The sequence below is a fragment of the Manis pentadactyla genome, chromosome X (genome assembly GCF_030020395.1).
Source record: "Manis pentadactyla isolate mManPen7 chromosome X, mManPen7.hap1, whole genome shotgun sequence".
NCBI classification, from domain to species: Eukaryota; Metazoa; Chordata; class Mammalia; order Pholidota; family Manidae; genus Manis; species Manis pentadactyla.
The window spans coordinates 96,300,248-96,322,658 of record NC_080038.1 but is presented as its reverse complement, the minus strand read 5'-3'; the positions used below and the strand labels follow the sequence as shown (position 1 = coordinate 96,322,658).

The following is a 22,411-nucleotide window of genomic DNA, read 5'->3' as shown; positions in this document are numbered from 1 at the left end:
TGCTTTCTCCTTATCTAGACATCCCAGCTCTCTGAGCAGTGGTTTGTAGTCCCTTGCAAAGATTTTCATCCCTTTAAAGCATTCTCTTTCCCATTCTTTCTGCAGTTTTTTTGGTGGCTGTGGTAGATTGGGGCTTACTTACCATCAGTTGCTAGTAATCCTAGCCAAACCTTAAAAGTAACTCACACTTGGCAAGAGAAGAGGGAGCTCACTTTACTATTAAAGTAGAATAGTTGGGTTTTTTTGTTTGTTTATTGAGGTATCATTGATATACAATCTTATGAAGGCTTCACATGAGCAACATCGTGGTTACTACATTCACCCATATTATCAAGTCCCCCCCCCACACCCCATTGCAGTCACTGTCCACCAGTGTAGTAAGATGCTATAGAGTCACTACTTGAGTAGGACAGTTGTTTTAAGGGTTTGTCCTTACCTGCTTTCTCCCTATTGTCCAGAACTGGCTTCTCTTCATTAGGCTCATCTTAAAGAGACCGAACCTGTGAATGCAAATTTTGCCGTTGTCCTCATTACAGATATGGAGTTTCACCTTGGCAGTGATTCCCAGTCTTGGCTACACATTGGACTCATCTGGAAGCTGAAAAATCCTGGTTCCTGGGGCATGGTCCCTATTCCCTGATACTCTGATTCAGTTGTTCAGGGGTGTGGCCCAAGCGCCTGAATTTTTAAAAGATCCCCCAAAGGTGATTCGAATGTGCAGCCAGGGTTATTATGATCCTCCAGTTAGGACTGTGGTTCCCAAGCTTGTCTGCACAATAAAATCCCCTGGGGATCTTTCAAAACTCCAAAACCCAGACCACACCCAGACCAATTAAATCATCACACTTTCTCGGGGTGGGACACAGGCGTTGGTAATTTTGAAGTTTCCCCAGTGATTCCAATGTGCAGCCAGGGTTAAGAACCACAGAGTTAGGGTATTTGATTGTTTTGGGGTTGGGAGGGTGAAGAGAATGATTGAGAGTTAAGTCTTCCAACCCTTCACCATCAAAATGACATTGCCGGTTTACAATTCACAGGGTCATCATTGTCATTTTTCTAAGAAATGTACTTCAAAATGGCATGTCCATAAAGTGCAGTCATGAACCAACTGAAGCCCCCTTACAGCTCACCAATTAATGCAAATGGAATGGAAGAATTGATATGGAATATAATTATTCAGTTCCAGACTTAAAAATTTTTTCATCGGCTGAGTTTATTTCATCATTATATGTATTTCCACATTTTATTTCCCATTGTTTCTCCTCAAAGGAGAGAGACTAAGTGGGGTGGCAATGCTGACATCGAGCCCAGAGCCACACAATGGAGTAACATGTCTCTATCCTCAAGTCCATTCCCAACTGTTAGGAATCCTCAGGGTACATGGAGGGGAGAGGTCTTTGCCCTGAGGACCTGAAAAAGGAATTTAAATGTTTAGAGGTTTTGGCATTCACTGCTTACATTCACTGATCGCCTTTACTTAAAACCAATCGAATGCATACCTGAGAAGAAGAGAGGGCTATGTTATACTTAGCTGTTTAGTCGTCTCTCTCCTCCAGCTAGACTGTAAGGTTTGAAGGAATAGGGCTAGATCCTGTTCACTGTCGTATCTGTAATACCCAGCCCAGTGTCTGAAATGTGCCAGGTGCTCAGAGAGGCAGTATAGCATACAGGCCACAGGAACCAACTTGAATCAGGCTGACCTGGCCTTGAATCCTGTCTCCATCACTGAGGTGCTGTGTGACCTTGGGTGAGTTACTCAACCTCTCCAACCCTCTGTTCCCAGCCCCTCTCCCTGTAAAAGAAAGGTAGTAATAATAGTACTTACCTCATGGGATTGTTGTGACCCATTCAGAGGAACAATTTTATGTAAAGTACTTTGCAAATTGCCTGGCACACAGTTGGTGTGCATTAAATGGGAGGTATTCTTAATACGCTGGTTATTTGTTGAAGGAATAAATGAATGTCATAGCCTGTTTTTCCTTCCCTCTCTCGAGATGAACAAGCAAAAATAACCTCATCAGTTTTGGTGTCTGTAAGATTTTAATACTTAATTTCAGGCAAGCAGAGCCAAACACGCACTGGAAAGAGTCCCTTCTCTGTTGGTGTGGGTGCTTCTCAGCATTTATGTTGCAGTCAAATGTTATAGTTCAGGGTAAAAAGTTTAAGTACAGTTTGAAGAAAAACGAAGCATAGAAAACAGATAAGGCCATCCCTCTCATTTTGTCAACCTCATAATATTGGTTGCTAAAATAACCCACTTGTCAAATCCCTCTGTGCTACTGTGAGAAGTGCTAATGTTAAGACATGTTTTCTGAAAATAACTGATGAGGTGTCATGAATTAAGGGCTTGGGTACAGAAGTGATGGAGTTCCCTTCTGGGTAGAATAGCCCAGGATCATAAATTGCCCAGAACATCTACTGGTTTACCCTTTCTACCTTCCAAAGGAAACTTGTTTCTAGAGATGGGTTTTTTTAAAAAAGCTTAACATAGTAGAAATGCTGCATGGGATCCTGAATTGAATCCTGAAAAGAAAAAGGACACTAGGGGAAAAACTGGTGACATCTGAATAAAGTCTGTAGATGAGTAAATAGTATTGTGCTGATGTTAGTGTCATGGTCTTTATCAAACTTTCAGAGCTATGTGAGGCATTAACTTTAGGGAAAGCTGGATGAGGGGTATATGGGAACTCTCTGTACTATTTTTACAATTTTTCTGTAAATCTAAAATTATTTCAAAATAAAAAGTTTTTAAAAAAGAACCTAAATGTTGTTAGTCTTTTAAAAACTAAACATACCGATTGAAAGCTAATTCTGGAAAAACCAAGTCTGGGCAGGTGTTGAGGCCAGGGCTCCAGGGAGAGAAGAGTGCTTACCCAAATACTTAGATATGTACTAGATGTTTGACTGACTAAGCACTACCCACAGCAAGGTGACAAGGAGTGTGGGAGGAGCATGGGTAGCGCATAGCGATTCTTTTACAACAAGGAATTTCTGGCAGCCTTTTGCAAACAGTTCCTTTCAATATAAGCTAGTCTAGTTCAAAACACAGCAGCCTGACTTAAAGGGGTTCCAAATATATGTTTTCTTAAGCTCCACCCTTAGAGTTTGGTGGGCTAGGTGTTTGGGAGGAATGTCCCATTTTAGTGCTAAGCCTGCAGTGGTAATTAAGTCCTGAATGGGAGAAGAGTGGGAAAGAGGCAGGATCCGGCCCATTTTAAAGTGCCAGCCTCCTCAACATCCAGTGCTTCTCTAGTCCCTGAATCAAATGATCTGCAGCGTTAACTCCCATGTCAGCTGAAAGGCAGGTGTCTCGGTAACCTGGTGTGCCCAGCATGGCAGTTTAAAGAATGTGTATTACTATAAAAGGTATTCGTGGAGGGGGAGCAGAATCTAAAGGGACTATAGTGCTCTTCATTCGCTCAGGTTCTTTTAGGGAGCTCTTGTCTGTATGTTTCCCATAATTGTGATCAGCATGTGTGCCTGCTCATTCCTATTTCACTGTTTTCACCTCGCATTATTTTGCATTCTGGTTCTCACCTGCACAGTGCCCATAATTGTCTTCTTTAATGGCTGTGTAATGGTATATTGTATCTAATAGCATGGTAGTTCTTAAGATTGGGCTCACTTTCCTGAGCAGATAGAAAAGGCCTGCTGTCTCTTAGCACCAGGTCTGTTTTAGTTCCTGGAAGTGCTAGTGTGAGCGTGGGATTGCGTGGGTTTCCTGAGTCGTCATCGCACAGCACTGTTTGAGTGCTTTGTTAACATTGCTCCGCCCACCACCCAACAGCGGAGCCTCTTAGGCTCCCTGGACTTGGGCCGGGCACTTCATAGGCACAGGGGCAGAAGTACAAGCCCCGACTCCCACAACCCTCAACCCTCAGCTGATACTTCCTTCATGCCAACCGCAGGAAGTTCCTACTGCTTTTGGCTCGCCTGGGATAACAGCTCCACCTGTGTTTCCCACAGAAATTGATCTGTGAGAAATGGCAAGGGGAGTGGGAGGATGGATTATTGTAGCTAAAGGAATACGCACAGGTCAGGGTGCCGTGGCTGTGTTCTTTCAGGCACCTGTAAAAGTGAAGTGGGTGTGAGGGGATGATTTCAAGTCCTGGAAAGCTGGACAGTAGCTTTCATTGTCTACACCCCTTTCTGTCAGAAATCGAAGTTTTGGTCATCCCATAAAGGGCTTATAGGGGTGAGTGACAGAGCAGTGAGCTCAGGCTTGACCCGTACCCCACCCATGGATAATGGCATTTTATAGTTAAGAATGCTGGTTGGCAGGATTCTCCTGAGAAGAGTGGTGGTGTGTTCAAGGCACTTGGTTAAATCTCACCCGTAGCAACTGCCTTGAAAACAAGTGATTCTAATAGGACACACTAATTGGAACAAAGGGTGATACTCAAAACATAAATGGTATGGCCCAAGCACCAAACACTCACATCTTCAGGGGATTTTTAGCTAGGTTAGCTACAACTGGTTTCCAGTCCCCAAGCCCACCTTATCACTCTTCTTCCCTAACCCTTACTGCGTACAAACTGTATGACCTGTGTTCTGCAGGTCATTCTGGTTACCAGCCCTGCTGACACAATACTACTGGTGGGTAGAAACAACATAAGCATGAAGAGTGGTAATATATTTCAGGGGTTGAAAACCATTCAGAGCAGAGGGATCCCCCTACCTCTGCGTATTGAATTCTCTAGTCAGGAAGCCCAGGCCTGTCTTGCAAGACCAAATGGACAAGTACCCAGGGCCAAGTGGGGCTTGTTGAATGCTGAGCCAGGGGCACACGTGTTCAGAGCACCTCTGACGGGAGCTAGGCTTAAAAAGTCCTGGAGGAGGCTGTCCAAGGCCTTGACAACAAAAGGAGAGAAACTCCAAGGCAGTCACTGGCTTGAAAGGAAATTTGCCCTCTAGGCTCAAAAACTACCCTTAATCTTGGTCTCTGGGCTGCCTTGCTAAGGTATAGATCTGTAAGATCTCTCTGGCAGATTGAATATTCTCAAAGACAAGGATATGGGAGCTGTGGTTGGCAGTGGTCGTACCTACCCTAGAGTCTGTATTCTCTCTGTACTTTAGAATCCAAGACCTCTCTCTCTCTGGGTTGTTCTTTGTAGAAAAAAGTGTACCTGTCCCCCAAGGGGGGAGGGGTGTAGCTGTCTTATGATCTAAGCTCCTCCCCTAGTTATAGTAATAGTAGCTAACATTTAATGAGTTACTTCTTATGTGCCAGGCACTCTGCTAAGCATTTTTATATGGATGGTCCCCTTTGAGCCTCACATCAAGCCTATGAGGTACGTACTCATATTCTTGTCTTCACTGGGGGAAATTGCCAGGTCACCCAGCTTGGTAAGAGGTTTGGAAAGTACAGTAACAGTCTGCAGCAACAAAATTAAGATTCAGTCAAAAATAAATTAGGGTATTCTGGCTGTAGTTGGGAGATATTCTTTAAATAACTCCTTGTGATGGACAGATTCTATGTAGGAAAATTTGGTCGACACCCAGGAATACATACCTAGTACAAAGGGAAGGGCGCCAGCATACTGGACTTGAATTTTGTCAGAGCTGTTTCAACCTAAATTCTCCACCCTGCCCACATTCATAGGGAACACCCCCACCCCCTTCTGGCCACACTTTCCCTTCCCTGTTGACTGAGAAAGTATGCCTGCCTCATAAACACACATGCCATACCGAGAACTGTGGGTATTCCGATTTTCTTGAGAAACTTGATTTGTTGAATCACATCTCCTGCCTGATAAAACTCTTCTTCAGCAGAGACATTTGCTGCATCCTGAGGTGAGAATGATTATCAGCAGAATTCTCCAGTGATGTGTATCAGACAAATTGGAAGAGAGTAGGTGGATCAGCAATGGCCAGAGAAGACTCAGGGAGGATGTGGTATTTTTGGACAGAGAAGACAGAGCACTGGCTCAGGCACACAGGATGTCTGGATTTTAGGAGCAGCTCTACTGGTGATCAGCTGCACAATCTTGGGCAAGCCACTTAACCTCTCTGTACCCCAAGTTCCTCATCTGTTTAACTGGGGTTGGACTAAAGGCTCTGTAAGGTTCCTTCCAGCTCCACGATCAATAAGCTGAGCCTCAGTCAGAATCCTGTCAAAAGACCCGCAAGGTGTCTGGGTGGTTTCCTTGGAGACAAAGCCATATGCAATGCATAATAGCAAGTAATGCAGCCTTAGAAAGTCTCAGACCCTCCAGATGGGGTTGTAAGACTGGAAACAACTATGGGCTAGTTGGCTTGCACTGCCTGGTGAGACCCTATGGGGTAGGAGTTAGGAGCATGAGTTTAGGAGTTGGGCCTTCGTTTGAAAACCAGCTCTGCCACTTTCTAGTGGGTACTCTGGGACCCTGGGATGAATGATTTGACCTCTCTGAACACCAGTTTCTGCCTCTGTTAAGACGATGCTAATAGAACTGACCTCAGAGGCTTGTGCAGATGAAAGGCAATAATGTATGTAAAGCACTTAGTCCAGCACCTGACAAAATGGAAGTGCTCAGTTGTCCGTGCCTGTTACTACAATTGGTGTGCTTATTGCTATCCATGTCATTCTCCCGGTATGGGCCTGGCTAAGCTTCACCGTTTTTCCTGAATATAGCTTTCTCTTCCTGGATGGAGGCCGAGTAAAGCACAGGTAGTTCTTTCCGGTCTAAAGTAGCTCTAGAGCCAGATCTGGATTCAGTTCCTTGCTCTGCTTCTTACAAGGTGTGGGACCATGGGCAAGTTATTTAACCTCTCAGCCCTTTTAGTTTCCCCATCTGTAAAATGCAGGCAGGTCTACTGCCTCCCCTCAAGAGCTGTTGTGAATAAGATAATGAATGTGAAGAACTCAGTGCTGGGCCCGACATCCAGAAGGCACTCAGTAAATGGTGGCTGTGGTACCTGGTGATAGTAGTAGTCATAGTGATGGTCAATGACTACCACCACTACCACTACCCGCCTTGAGGTGGAGGGTTGAGCGCGTTCAAGTGTGTACAGCTTTTGCATACCTAACCACAGTGTGAGGAGAGACAGCAATTGCTATTCCTGAAGGGACAGCAAAGGGATTGTTGCCAGGCTCCACAGCTAGTGGCTGGGAATTTAAAAGCGAGTTGTTCTTGGAGGCGTGACTGAAAATGAGTCAGCAGAGCATAATTCTCATCAGAAAACTTCAGTTTATTTCTGTCAGTCCTCTTACACTGAAGAAACTTAAGGGGTGGGGAATGTAATTCTAAACTGTCCCTGTACTTCTAAGGCTTAATTGCAGTTGGTCACCCACGGCATGTTGTTCACAGGCTTCGTTAGGACCATCTGGGTGCAAAGATGGGAAGTCTGTGTTCTTTGACAAGGTCGTCTTCATTCTCAAATGGATGCCACCTAGCTTTTCTTGAGCCTCTCGGTGGGTATAAGATTCATTTGACAGCTCGAATGTAGATGTACAGGAACAATGGGAGTTCTGAGAGATGTGATGTTAGAGTAAGTGTCATTGTAGGGGACTGCAGAGGTATTAACAAGTAGTTATTAGCAAGTATTAACAAGTAATTCAAGTAAACTGAAAAACTAAATAGTCCTGATGGTTCTGGAGATGAACCCATTCACTGAGGGAGGGATTTTAGTGTTTCTTTTGACTTCCCTCCATTTTTCTCTTTAGTACTCTGTTAAAAGTCGGAGAGAAAGAAAACAGCCAGTCAGTGCAAGCGAAGCTATGTGCCAGGTTTCCTGTCCTCAGACCACTCCAGGGCGGGAGGGTGGTGGCCACTTTCCAAGGGGATGTATCCTGCACCCCACTAAGCACCCCCACCCAGCTGTGGCCTCAGACTTTTTCTCACTCTTGCTCTCTCCCTTCTACCCTGGGTTTAAGGACTACGAACCACAGGATCCAAAGGTTTCTCCACAAGGATTGTCCAGTAACATCTCTTCTGTGTCCCACGTATCCATTCTCTTTTTTGCCCTGGGTTCTGAGGTTATAGAAATGAAAATGGATTTCAATTTTGAACAAAGATTTAGTAGTAGTTTCTGACTACATCTAGAAAAACACTTGCTTCACTCTTCTACCAAATTCCAGGCTCTCAGCTCTCACCCTCACCCCTCATTCCTGGAGCAGTGCTTTTCTCCTTCTCAGTGCCCCAGGCCAAGGCCGGCCCCTGACCCCCCCCACCCCTGCCCCCTGCCCTCTGCCCTCCGGCCACACAGTTAGAACAACCAAAGGCTCTGGGGTAGCCAGAAGGGCCAGATCCCTGGGAGATTAGAGGGGAGATAATATTGATGGTTGACCATCATGGAGACTGGGGTCCCAAGCAACACTGAGAGGGAGTAGCCATTAACTACATTGGGCCTTTAAGTCCTCATAGCTTGTTAGAAAATGCCTTTATTTTATTCGGAGAAATCGTACATGCTTATTATAAAAACGAAAATTTCCAGTAAAACAAAAATCCAAAGAAAGTCACCTAGGCGTTTTACTTCTCAAAATCACCTCTTATCTCACCCCCAGAGAAAACCACTGCTGATGTTCTGGTGATTTCCCTCCAGATATTCTATGCACGTATAGCCATCATACTGTAAATGCTACACGCTGACTTGCCATTTTCCCTAACAAAGCATCAGATGGTGGAAAGCTTTCCATGTCAGTAAATATGAGTCAACTTTAGCCTTTTAGTGTCTGCATAGCATTCCGCTGTGTGGATGGATCATAATTTATTAGCCCATTCCCCACGGTTAGACATGAGCTTGTTTCCAGCTTTTAGCTGTTGTACACAATGTTGTGCTAGAACAATGACAAACATACTTTTTTGGGTCTTTGTGTAATTATGGATACAGTTCAAGAAAATGAGATGATTGGTTCACAGGGTTTCCACATTTTAAAAGTTATTGATAAATATATTGAGAGAGGGAGAGCAAGAGAGAGACAGATGACCAAAGTATTTTCCATAAAGGTTGTACCAATTTTTACTTCCACCATTGGAAATCATATCCTTTAAGACAACCCTATAGCCATCCAAAGAAAGATCTGGTGTCAGCCAGTGCTGGGGCGTCATCCTAGGCTACCAAATGGTGGTCCCCAAGCACTCTCCCTGCACTTGATCCATTTCTCCTCCTGACCAGCAACCACAGTATGAGAAAAGAGTTTCAGACTAAAAATAGGAATACTGTGCTACAAATTTTGAGGCAAGGCCTGTATGTCTTTTCTTCTCTGACTAACTACTGATGAAGCATTACCTTTAAAAAGATGATTCTCAACACATGGAGCTGGGGTCTGCAAGTCATCACTCGGATTGCAGTGAGGCTCAGTAGCGTTAGTGTTCCAAGCCATATTACCCACAGAACATTCATCTTCCTCCATGGGTTCATCTAAAGCAAATGTTACTGATAGATTCCTTTTAGACCTTAATCTTAAACCTTCTTTCTGTACAACAAAAAGATGGAGAAAAAAAGTCAGCTGGTGCCTGAGAGTTCAGGGAGTGGTCTCTGGGGCAGTAACATTTAAAGAACCATTTACCAGTAGGACTGGCTTCAGGGGCCTAGCTTCCATTGGGCATTGTCCTTGATGCTGCCTTTTTTCTATGGGCATTCCCATCCTGGTAGTGAAGCTAAGGAAGATAGGAAGAACAAACAAGTGAAAACACCTCAAGCGTCTTAATTGAATGCCACTCTTGCCCCCCTCCCTGCCATATGCCTTTGGACAATGAGAAGGACCACAGAGCAAGGACATTTAGGCTTTTTGCTTCTCAGAACCTTGATCACCTCAGTTTTCTTTTTCTTCTTCTTCTTCCCATTACCGTTCTCTCATCTTTCCTTATTACTGGGAGAATCAGAGAACTGGAAGAGGAGAGTGTGGGGTAGCTTTAAGACATTCATCTGTACAGTATTGCCAGGAAGCTCCTTAAGGGGCTCATGCTCCTTTTCTCCTCCATGTGGCAAATCAGGGAAGAGAATCCCCATTTTAGGGAAGCTCCAGTGCTGATAGGTGGCTTTACCTTTATACGACTCATGCCACTAACGTGACCACTCAAGTTGTGGTGGTGGGTGGGGAAGGTGTCCCTAACAGAGCTGGAATGTTCCTGGTCACTGCTCTAGCCCCTTTTGGCCCAGCAGATCTTGAGGGACTTGCTCAGCACTGCATGGAATCCAAGCACTTCCCAGAACTCCCTGCACATGTTGAAGATCGACTTCTGCATCTATTCTTACCAGTACCTAATAGAGGCAGCTCAGTACCTGTCTGATGAGCATCTTCTCTGAGAGCCTCTGGTGCCCTTGGAGGTTGGGATGTCCAGGGTGAATGGCAGTCGGTGAGTACACAGGTCTCCATATTTATCCCCAGTGGCAGCTAACAGCCAGCGCAGCCCTTTAATTATGGGCTGATGGTTCTTGCCTTGGGCTTCTTTGATGGCTGAACAGGGTTCCTGTGACAAAAAGAGATGAGAAGGCTCCAACCCAGGAGGATGGGATCTCTGGGGCCCACAGGTCCAATCACTTTCAGCCAAAAGGCAGAGGTACACGTAAGCTCTGCTGTGCCTAGAGAGGCTCTAAGTCTTCCTGGGGGACACTCAGCATTTACTCCTGAGAAGGTAAATGAGAGATATGAAAGCTAAGGTCCTTTAATGAAGTGGTTCTGGTATAATGTCTTGGACGTATGACCTTGGGTAAGTCACTCAGAATCTCTGAGTCTTAGCTTTCCTATCCATAAAATGAGGATATTCAAACTCTAACTTTACAGAGCTGTTTTGAAGGCCTAATGAGAAAAACATATGTGAAAGCACTGTAACGTGATATTTATGGTCACCAAATTAGAAGTCATCACTATAGATGTTGCCTGGTAGGAAGAGGCTTTGCCTGAGACCCAGCATTATGGGGCTCGATTATGGAATGGGCCAAGGGAGGCATCAGCTGGGCTCAAGAGGGTGAGGGAGGGGTTGACGCTTACCACTCGGCAGCAGGACTTGCTCTCGTTCACCAGCCTTTCCAGGAGTAGGCATTTGATAATTTCTCTAGGTAGGAGGGCATACTGCTTGTCTTGTTTATTTGCCAGGCTACAGCAGGGCATAGGGGAGGGGAGGGAGGAAGGACAGATGATTGAAATAGAAATAGAGGCCATGGGCAAGGCAAGAAGGGAAAGGGGGAGAACCAATTCTGGTACAGTTGCTGCATATCCAGGAACTAGCCTTAAAGACCTACCCAATGAGATGAGCCAGACATGTTTCTAGCCAATTTTCAGTGGAGGAAAGAAGACCACAAATAATTTGAATCCAAGATAACCCCAGGCCTCATTTCTCACATCCTCTACGCTGTGCCATCGGACTTTAATTAGAATTGCTGACTGGGATATGAACCCATTTGGAGTTTTTACATCCTCTCCCAAACTCTGTTTTTGCTTGAGTTGGGGGTGCTAATGAGGAACAAAAAAGGCAAAAAGAGAGTGGGTGAGGGGCGAGGCTTGACAGGCCACCTGAATTATTACCCTAGAATAAGTGCTAGTTACATGACTCTTGGGCAGTCTGCCAAGGGAGGAGCCCATTGGCACTGATTATACAAAATAGGGGTTGTTTTCTGTCACCGTCTCAGGGTCAGAGACTGAAGCCAGGAAAGAGAAGCAAATTCAGGAAGGCAGTCTTCCGGGGAGTTGAAGGATGGAGGTGGAAGATCCAGATATTCTCCATTTCCCTTTGATGCTTAGCATCAAAATTACCTTTGCACAATCAGGTAATATGTTCCCCCCATGGCAGGATGTGGGAGAAAGTGGCTCTTGTAAATAGCCCCAGAGGGTGGGGCCATCCCCTGTCACTGAGCCAGGGGAAGAGGAAGCCTAGCTGGCTGTGACAAAGGGACCACCCAGCCCTTCTTCTGTCTACTTCTGTTGTACAGGCGCAAAATGGGAAGGAAGGAGAAATTGGGCACAAGGGCCGAGTCTTACACTAGGATGGGTTTCCCTGCCACTCTTTGATCAGACAGCAGACACGTTAAGATCATCTTCGCTTCTTGCATGCGTCCAAAGTCACTGGAATCCAGGACAAACACAAGCCCGTGTGCCTGTGCATAGTAGTTGGACCAGATTTCCCGGCCTTGCATGCCTCCGTCCAGGTCATAGATGGAAACTTCATATTCATCCAGCAGGAGTGTAGTCAGTTCAGGTGCCACAAAATTATCCATCCTACTGGGAAGTACTATGCATAGGGGAAGAGAGGAGAAGTAACCACAAAGCAGGGGTGTAGTGTCAGACGAAAGACCGTGTTAAACAACGATCTGAACCTTGATGAAAGGAACCTTGACTGCCCTGAGAATCCTACTGAGGCATCCTGCCATCCTGCTCACACTCAGTGATTCAACTTCCTGAACCGGCACTTGGCCATGCTACCCTCTCCTGGCTCAGTAGCCTTCGGTAAGTGCCCACAGTTCCCAGGACAGAATAAGGACTCCTTTGCCTCCTAACCTGCCAGACCTATCTCTGCCCTGACTGGTGTCCACAGTGTCCCTGGGACATACCCAGTCTCTTCCTCCCACTGCTCCTCGGCTCATACTCCCCCCACTCCACAAGAATGCCATGTCGTCTCTTGCTTTGGGCCTTCACGAGGTGCTATCCCCACTGCTTAGAACACTCTTCCACTACTTGCTTGGTTAATGCCTGTTTAAAAAAAAAATCAATTTAGGTCTTATTTCCTACAGAAAGTTTTCCCTAACTCACACCGTCATCCCCCAGTCCAGATAAGGTGCCTTTCTTCTGGGCTTATTACCCTATCACAGTGCATGTTACAGTGTTGCAAATTCTATGATTTCATAAACTTTCAATTTTATTCACCATTGTATTCATGATGCCAAAGACCGAAGCTGGCACACAGGTGCTCAATAAATATTTGTGGAATGAATTTTGAGGAATGAATAAACAGGAGCCCCCCCACCCCCCCCGCCATCTCACCCTTTCTTCAAGGCCCATCTCGACTACCACTTTCTTTAGGAAGCCTCTCTGACCTGCCCAGCTCTTGTTTCCCTCCCGTTGAGCATGTGGTCTGTTAAACTGGTCCTTCACCTCATTCAGTGCATGCTCTGTCTTCTCAACTAACATGTAAGCTCTGTGAGGGAGGGGCTCGGCATTACCTTACACACAGCAGGTGTTCAATAAATGGTGGTGTGGTGCCTGTTGCTGTGGATGAGAGTATGAAGTTCTGTTCCTCCTATCGCCTCCAAGAAACCATGCCAAACTCAGATACATTTGCCCTTTCAAGCTATGGCCAGAGCACACCATTCAGTAGGGCATTCTATCCCCCATTCAGCTCTCATAGAAATGCAGTGCAAAATGACAGTCTTTATGCACAGTCCATTCTGTTGAACTCACGATCCTGGCCTAGCTCTCTGCCCACATTAGTAGCAAAATGATTTTATACATTCTCTACACTCATACCTGAGGGTTGTAAGACCAGAATTAGTAGCTTCTTATTTATAGTCAAATCTACCTGTGACAGTTTCCATACTCATTGCCAGAATGAGTCATTTAGCTGAGAAGTTGGTAAGATGCTTTCAGGTCTTTGGAAATGTATGATAATATACACATTTACATGTATACATATAGATCTCTATGTGTATATGTGTATATTATCATTATGTTTTAATGTCATAACTCCTCTTCTGTTTTCTTGTTAGTCAATGATCTTTTTAATTATAGCTTTCAGATAACATAACTTTCAGTCACAACTTTGATGTGGTATTTGCTATGTCTGTATTAGATTACGTGAATAGGTTAAAACTCTACAGGTAACTTTTAAATCTGGTTTCCTACATTGAGGAAAGCTTTATATATATGTTTTCCTGTGAGAGCAAAACATTTCCCCTCATTTTTTTTCTTTTTACTTGAAATCACAGCAGTATCAATAATGCGATCTATTGCTGGTAACCTCTAGAAGCCATGAGAAGTTGTTCCTGACAATTTACATTTCTCTTCTTCCCTCTGTTAATTTACAAACTCCCTGACCACATGTTCTGAGTCTAATACATCTGTATGTCCCTAGTGGAGTGTTTTGGAAAGCACAGTCTGCGGACTGTCTGCTTCAGAGTTATAAGTGGAGGGGGGTATCGTTAAGCCCTACCCTACACCGAATGAATCAGAATTGCTATGCTTGGGACCCACCTTATAGGCAGCAAACTTGACTCCTGCTTCTGCCAACTCTCTGATAGGCAGATATGGTGAAAAGGTAAACAGCAGCAGGAAAACCAAGGAGGTTTAACAAACTCTTATGGTTCACAAAATCCCAGGTGAGTCTTGTGCACTTTAAAGTGTGACACCTCACTGCCCCAGAGAGCAATGAAACTCATCATGCCTGTGTGTCTCAGCAGCATCTGGTGTGCTTGTGAAGACTTTGATTCATGGGCCTTGCCCCGATCGAAGCATCTGAACCTCCAGGTGCCCAGTCAGTACACACCTGTCAGGTGTGAAAGCTCCCCAGGTGATTCTGATTTTTGAATCTCAGTACTCACCGTGCTCCAGGATCACCGGTGGAGCTTCTAAAACCTATGACACTAGGCTTCATTCTCTGAGGCTTTGATGCCGTAGATCTGGGGTGGGGCTCGAGCATCCTGGCTCGTTTTTCTTTTAAAGATCCCCAGGTTTGAGAGGCACTGCTGTAAATGCCCTCCTTTATGGCACCTTCATGCTTGGGATTCTTGTCCAATTTGTGCCAAAGAAAACAGTTATAGTGGATGGTGTCAGTAATGATAATAGCTTATGTTCCCAAATACTTTATATCTGGCGTCTTCCAATGCTCACACAAGTTACTACTTGTAGATTGGAATTTCTTTCCTAGGCCATTATCTGTTCTTGGCAACTATAAACATTTGCAGGAGCAGGGGAGGTGAATGATTGCATTTCGGGTACAGAGCAACCTACTAGGTTGACTGATAGCCCTACGTGGACAGAGGTGACCTGAGACATTCTTCAGAATGTGACATCAGTGGCACTTTGCTTCTTAACTATGAAAAACTTCTCTGTGAATGAAGTCCCAACCATAAACTACTGGGTTATGAATCAGCCCCAAGTTGTTCACCAAGCACAAGTCAAGTTACACAGTAACCAATTAATTGACTCCAGGTTCTGTCCTCTAGGAATTAGAATGGCAAGGAGACACTATTCTCACAGGCAAAACAGCACACAGGTGAACTGCCGGTGAGTGCTCCCCAAAGCTAACTGACCGTCAGAAACACCTGGGGGGTTCTTAAAATATAGCCCCAGGCCTCACCCAGACTGGACGGGAGTCTAGGGGTGGGTCTGAGTTGGGGGTCTAAAAATCATCCCCACTTTTATCAGAGTTGTGGTGTATCCTGGCTCCTTGATTTTCCTGGTGCTGTTTACCTTTTCACAATATCTGCCTATTAGAGAGCTGGGAGAGGCAAGGAGTCAAGTTTGCTGCCTATAAAGTGGGATACTAGGCTGAACCATTGGCTAAAACGTGGTACTTGGGGCTGACACTCTGCGGGTTGGGAGAGGAGGAGGGAGGGAGAAGTTACAGAGGCAACGTGTAGCCTGAGGGGAGTGGTGGAATAGGGGAGAACATTCATTCCACAAATATTTATCGAGTACCTGCCTGAAGGTACTAAACATACAGAAACTGAAGATACAAAGCTGACAAGATCCATGACTTTTCCTCGAGGGACTCACCATCTAGGCGAAGGACTGGGAAGCTGTGCGCTGATATTGTGATAAGTACATGATGACAGGAGGCACAGAATAGAGTTGGAGCCAAGCAAGGAGGTGCTGGGCATTAGGGATGGCTTTCCTGAGGTCAAGCTTAGGCTTGTGTCTTGAGGTGTTTGATCAAGCAGGTAGGTAATAGAAGGGATGCAATGCTAGGTAGTGGGACAATGTGAATGGCCAAATGCATGGGCATGTGAATCAGAACAGTCTGATGGCAAAGTAATGGTGAATCTTTTGTTTTGGCTCTACTGGGGGCATATGTGGAGAGTGTGGGAAATGAAGCTGGAAAAGTCAGGGACCCAACCATGGAGGACTTTGTGTGCCACTAAGGAACTTAAGTTTTGTTTTTATGATGGTGGGGAGGTATTGAGTGGTTTTAACAGGGAAGTGCCATGATGAGCTCTTTGCATTAAGTCCTTCAGGCAACTGTGTGGGCTGAATACGCTGGGTACAACTAGAGATGGCAAGATCAGCCCCCAGGCTGTTGCTTAGTTTAAGGGAACTGATGCAGGCTTCAAATAGGCCAGTGGGGCCAGGTAGGGCCAGGTTAGCCCTTTCTTGTGCTTTATTAAGTGCTGCCAGGTTATATAAAGCTCAGCCACATCATCATACTCCTTCTTTTGTTTAATAAACATCAGTGGAGGATATCCTATGCCACTCACTGTGCTGGGTTTTTTGATGTATTGGCCAGTAGTTAGCTGGGTCTTCACAACTAGAATAGTAGCTCCCTGAAATTCTGTGTAACTGCTTCGTTAAATGTCAAGGTATTAAACTAGAGATCTGGTATTAAATTTACACATCTCTGAGCTGACATTTCTCATGTTTCAGCCCTCTGTATTCACTGTCACAAAGAGTTGCATGTTATTAAACTTCTTCATCTTACACTTGCCTCTCTTATCTAGACCAAATTCCACTTTGAGTCCTGAAACTAGGCAGTATTTCAAACATGCTATCCTTCACAATGGACTGCAGTGCTTTACATTATTTGAGCTCATTCATACTGACACCCCGAGAGGACCTTCCAGCAGGCTAGCTCGTAAAGGGAGCAGGTGATAGATATTATATAAACAGGCTGATAACACCCGAGGAGTATGTATGATTGTGTGTTTGGGGAAGTGTTTATCTTCAAAAGAGGGAACCTGAAGGCCATCAGGTAAGGCTAGGTAGGAATGATTATCTCATTGGTTCTGGGGCCCATGGGAGACCTCAAATAGAATTTAGAGCTTTCAGCTACTTACATCTTCGGAAAACCTCCACAAGAAGAGTTTTACCCGAGTTGTCCAATCCGATGATAATGACAGTCACATTCCTGGAAATTGAAAAGTGAGCCCAAACCTTAAAGGCATTGTTAGTTCTTAGGCTAAACAAAGAATTCTACTCTCCCTTGGTGTTCGCGGCTCTGCCTGAAGTAGTCCCGATGTGTGTACCATAAAAGGGGTAGAAGGTGGTGCGGGAACCCCTCCCCAAAGCCTCCAAGGATGATTTTCTTCTCTGATTCACTTGCCTGATAGGATTCACCATCCTCCCCCAACCCTCCCCTCAGTCTTGCAGACACTGCTCAGTCACTTCCCCTGACAACATATATCATGAAGAGGTGAGCCTTCAGGGACTGTGGGAAGATATATTGGAGGAAATGGTAGAATGGGTATAGAGATGCAATTGTAACATTACCTTCGTGTCTTTTCGGTCTTTAGCTGAGACCAGCAGGAGGTCAGTAACCGGAACATGATTCAGCTTAGTTCCTTAATATTAGGGGGAACAAGTAAATAAAAAATCAGCTCCATTATTAACACTGAGCCTAACTAAGTCAGCTTAAGACTCCACAGGTACTGATAAACAGAAAGCCTGGGCCTATCAGCAGTCCATTACGTCATTCTATCCAACCTTGCCTGTAAATGTCATAGAGGGAGGGCCTGGTTATTCTCAACTCCAGCAGCAGGTTCCTGAAAATGGGGTGATTTCTTTTTAAAGCAGCCTACACAGGCATGATGGCATCAGGTGTGTCCTAGCTCTGCAGCAAGAGTTCCTCTCTATTAGCAAGAGTTGTCTTCATTCAACCTTGGAGGGCAGTCATGCCTTACGGAGGAACCAGCTGAGATTTCAAGAAGGACCTATTGGGAGACCTGTTCTGAGTAACAGCTATCCACTGGGCTTGGCTCTCTCACTACTGCTTCAAAAATATCGGTGACCCACTGCCATAGATTTAATACAATTTCTAGATCTGTAAGGGGCCTTAGAAATCAACTGGTTTAATAGATTTCAGACATCAGTTCAGCTGCTCCACTCACAAAGATTCCAGGGAGCTGCATAAGCTCCCCAAGTGGTTTCCAAGTGCACCTGTATTTGAAAGTCATCACTTAACTGAAAAGGTTAATTTAGACAATCACTTCAAGGTTCATCCATGCTGTAGCGTCTATTAGTACTTCATTCCTTTTTATGGCTGAATAATTCTCCTTGGTATGTATATACATTTTGTTTATCCATTCATCAGTTGATGGACATTTGGATTATTTTTACATTTTGGCTCTTATGAATAATGCTACTATAAACATCTGTGTACAACTTTGTGTGCAGATATCTGTTTTCAGTTCTCTTGGGTATATACCTACGAGTGGAATATGATAAGTCTATGTCTAACCTTTTGAGGAACCGCCAGCCTGTTTCCAAAGTGGCTGCAACATTTTGCATTCCTACCAGTGTTGCAGTAGGGCTCCAATTTCTCCACATCCTTGCTAACACTCGTCATTGTCTTTTCATTTATAACTGTCCTATTAGACGTGAAGTGGTATCTAACTGTGGTTTTCATTTACATCTTCCTAATGACTAATTATGTTGGAACCCAGAGATGGGGAAAGTTCTGGTTGGGTTAGTATAAGTACTTCAGCTGACAGTTCAGTTGGGCTTTGCTTAGCTATCTGGTGAACACCAGTGTATGTGCCAGCTTATCACTGAATAATTTAGCAGGGTTCTGAGGGTCACCGACTGTTCTGGAGAACTGCTGTTCCCAAATAGAGACTCACATTTCATAGCATTTCTTAGAGCACAGTTCATTCCATATGAAATCGTTCGACTTCCCATACGGATGTCCTGGAGAATGTCTCTGGCTTATGCCAGTTGAAAGGGAAACCTTATATATGGCCTGGGATCAAAACCAGCCTTACTCCAGCTTTGCTGATAAGACCTGGAGCCTGAAACACCAGAGCCTGATCTGGGTCCCATGACAGCCATCTCCCTTTGGGATGAGGCCAGCAGTGGCTTCATATCTATTTCCTGATAATTGGAAGAGATTCCTGATTGATCTCAGGCTGGCTGTATTTGCTAATATCACCAAGAAAGGTCAAACTGCCATCATATCAATTCTTGCTTAAGAACTTATCCTAAGGAAGGAGAAGTAGGATAACCGAGGAGGAAAATGATTGACTAAGGATTACCAGTCCTTTCTTTGATTTCTAGTGCCTCCCCTGAGTACCCTGGGATGAAAACAACTAAATGCAACCTACCATTTTCAGATTTCTTATCTGTAGAAGGGAGATAATAATATATTTTGCTTACCTTGAGGTGGTTAAATATTTATCTGATTAGAAGTTGGTTTGTTTTGGATGAGATACACAGGATGTGTAGAGTAATAGGAAGGCATATTGAGCTTTCAAGCTTTGTTGCCAGATTAACAGAGCCTCAGTTGCCCACATATGAGCCTGTGGCAACATTCGAATAGTGGCTGTCAAGGTTCTGACGTATCTATGGCAAGCAACTGCCTGGTTCAAAGTAACCAAACTGACATCTCCCTACCTTATGATTGTAGCTAATAACTAAATGAACTTTAATCATCATACTGTTACCTGCCGGAACGCAGTTTTTCCCCAGGATACTGTCTCAGAGGCAATGAAGAATGAAGCCAGCAGACAAGAGCATGGAGCAACCACAAAGCTCTTTCAACGGGTGAGAAGAGGAAGTTCCCGCTACTCAGGAGTTCCAGAGAAGGATGCCTTCAGGTTTGTGGTGTCTGGGGTTTATACTGCCTCGTGAGAGGAGGCATTTCCTCTCCCTGACCTAATGGAGAACTGAATGCAACTTACTCCTGATTGGCTGAAAGTACAATGCTTCATTTGCTAAGGGCGTAACCGGTCAGAGCTGAGGTATATATAATTAAGTGCACTTTTGAAGGGCTGAGTTGGATTGGAGCTTTTTGCAACATACAAGGGCTTGAAACTTAAAAGGGCCTTGAAACTTCTTGAAATTTACAGGGATCCTGAACAATGCTTGCCCTCCCTCTATCACCTGCCTCATACTAGATGTGCTCATTACTATTGGAGTGTCATTGTTTCTAGGCCCTCCCAGATGACAGCAAGGAAATACATTGAAAACTAGACATTTAAACATAATGTGGTAACTCTGAAAATCAGATTCTCCCATTTTCTCAGGTTTTTCTGTTTTTTTTTTTTTTTTATTTTTTATTGTTGAGGCCTGTGGCCATTTGTTTAGAGACATGTGCATAGATTTGTGCAACCACCATCATAATAAAGATGTAGAACTGTTCTGTAACCACAAAAATCCTTCCTGCTGCCCCTTTATAGTCACAATCATCTCTCCTCCCACATCTCTAAATCTTGGCAACCACTTACCTGTTCTCCATCTCTATAATTTTATCATTTAGAATATTATATAAATGGAATCATACAGTAGGACTTCCTGAGAATGACTTTTTTTACTCAACACAATTCCCTTCAGATTCATCCAGTTTGTTGTGTGCAGTATCAATAGTTTTCTGTGTGTGTTGATTCCTTGAGAGTTTCTACATATACAATCATGTCATTTTAAGTAAGGACAGTCTTATTTCATCCTTTCCAATCTTTAGTCCTTTTATTTCATTTTATTTTGCCCTATTGGGATGGTTAAAACACCCACTACTCTGTTGAATAGCAGTGCTGACAGCAGACTTCTTTGCCTTGATTCTGAAAGCTTTCAGTCTTTCAACCTTAAGTATGATATTATCTCTAGTTTTTTAAAAATGGCTGTTCTTTACTAGGTCAATGATGTTACCTTGTGTTCCTAGTTTCCTGAGAGTTTTATCATGAATGGATGTTGAATTTAGTAAAATGCTTTTTCTGTATCATTGGATATGATCATGTAGTTTTTCCTTTTTAACTTGTGATAATTGGATTAGATTGATTTTCAAATATTGAATCAGCCTGTATCCCTAGAATAAACCTCACTTAGTTGTGCTTTATTGCACATAATTATTTTTATACATTGCTAGATTCTAGTTGTTAATATTTTGTTGAGGATTTTTGTTATCTATGAGGGATAGATTATTTTTGTTCATGAGAGATATTGGACTGTAGTTTTCTCTTTTTCCACTGGCTTTGTCTGATTTTGGTCTCAGGATAATACTGGCCTCATAAAATGAGTTGGAATTCCCTCCTTTTATCTGAAAGAGATTGTGTAGAACTGGTGTTAAATCTTTAAATGGCTTGGTATAATTCCCAAGTGAAACTATCTGGACATGGAGATTTTCTCTTTCAGTTTTTGGAAACAAGAGTTTAATTTCCTTAATAGATATAGAACGACTCAAATTATTTATTTCATATTGGATGAGTTGTGGTATGTTGTGCTTCTCAGGGAGTTGTTCCACTTCACCTAAATTCTCAAATCTACCTGTGCAGAATTGTTCATAGTATTCCCTATCCTTTTGATGTATTTAAGTTCTGTGGCAATATCTCTTCTTTCATTCCTGATATTGGTAAATCATGTCTTCACTCTTTTGTCTTTGTCAGTCTTTCTAGAGGTTTATCAGTTTATTGCTTTTTTTTTCAGAGAACCAGCTTTTTGTCTCGTTTGTTTTTTGTATGGTTTTTCTGTTTTCAATTTCATTGATTTCTGCTTTTATCATTAGGATAAAATGATAAAATCATTATGATCATTATCATTTCTGCATTTTAGCATTATTTCCTTCCATCTGTTTACGTAAAGTGTATTTTGCTATTGTTTTTCTGATTTTTTAAGGTAGGATAGGAGCTTAGATTATTTGTTTTGAGAGTTTTCATCTTTTCTAATGTAATTATTTAGTGCTATAAATTTCCCTCTCAACACTGCTTTTAGCTTCATCCCACACATTTTGATATATTTTCATTAAAATGTATTTTTAAAATTTTCTGTTGCTACTTCTTTGGCTCATGGTATATGTGAGTTGCTTAATTTCCAAGTGTTTGGAGATTTTCCTATTGTTTTTCTGTCATTGATTTCTAGTTTGGTCTCACTGTGGTCAGAGAGCACACTTTTGTATGGTTTTGGTTCTTTTAAGTGTTTTCAGGTTTATTTATGAAAAGAATGTTCTGCTATTGGTGGGTGGAATGTTTTGCAAATGTTGGTTGATAGTATTCTTCAGTTCATCTACATCCTCGATGATTTTCTAATGGTTCTACCAATTGCTGAGCAAGGGATGTTGAAGTTTCTAAGTATAATTATGGATTTGATTCATTTGTCTTTTCCTTTCTGTTAGTTTCCGCTTCATGTATTTTGCATCTCTGTTGTTTGATGCATACACATTTGGGTTTGGGGAATTGGCCCTTTCCTTCTCTGACTGGTAATTTCTTTGTTCTAAAGTCTACCTTATCTTTTTGTTCTTTTTGCAGAGTGTATCTTTGAACATCCTTTTATGTTCAACCTACCTATGTCATTATGTTTGAAGTAGATTTCTTGTAGACAGCAATGTTTGGGTCAAGTTTTCTTTTTTTTTAACCACTG

General features: G+C 43.4%; 1 protein-coding gene across 1 annotated transcript in view; it reads left to right on the top strand.

The window, feature by feature from the left end:
- The window catches only part of TRMT2B (tRNA methyltransferase 2 homolog B), a 107,175-nt gene that overhangs the window by 44,529 nt on the left and 40,235 nt on the right, over positions 1-22,411 (top strand). Inside the window, exons 18-19 of the mRNA XM_057495918.1 lie at positions 537-7,511; positions 7,543-12,367. The gene's annotated coding sequence lies outside the window, so the exon portion shown is untranslated. The remainder of the gene's footprint in view (positions 1-536; positions 7,512-7,542; positions 12,368-22,411) is intronic.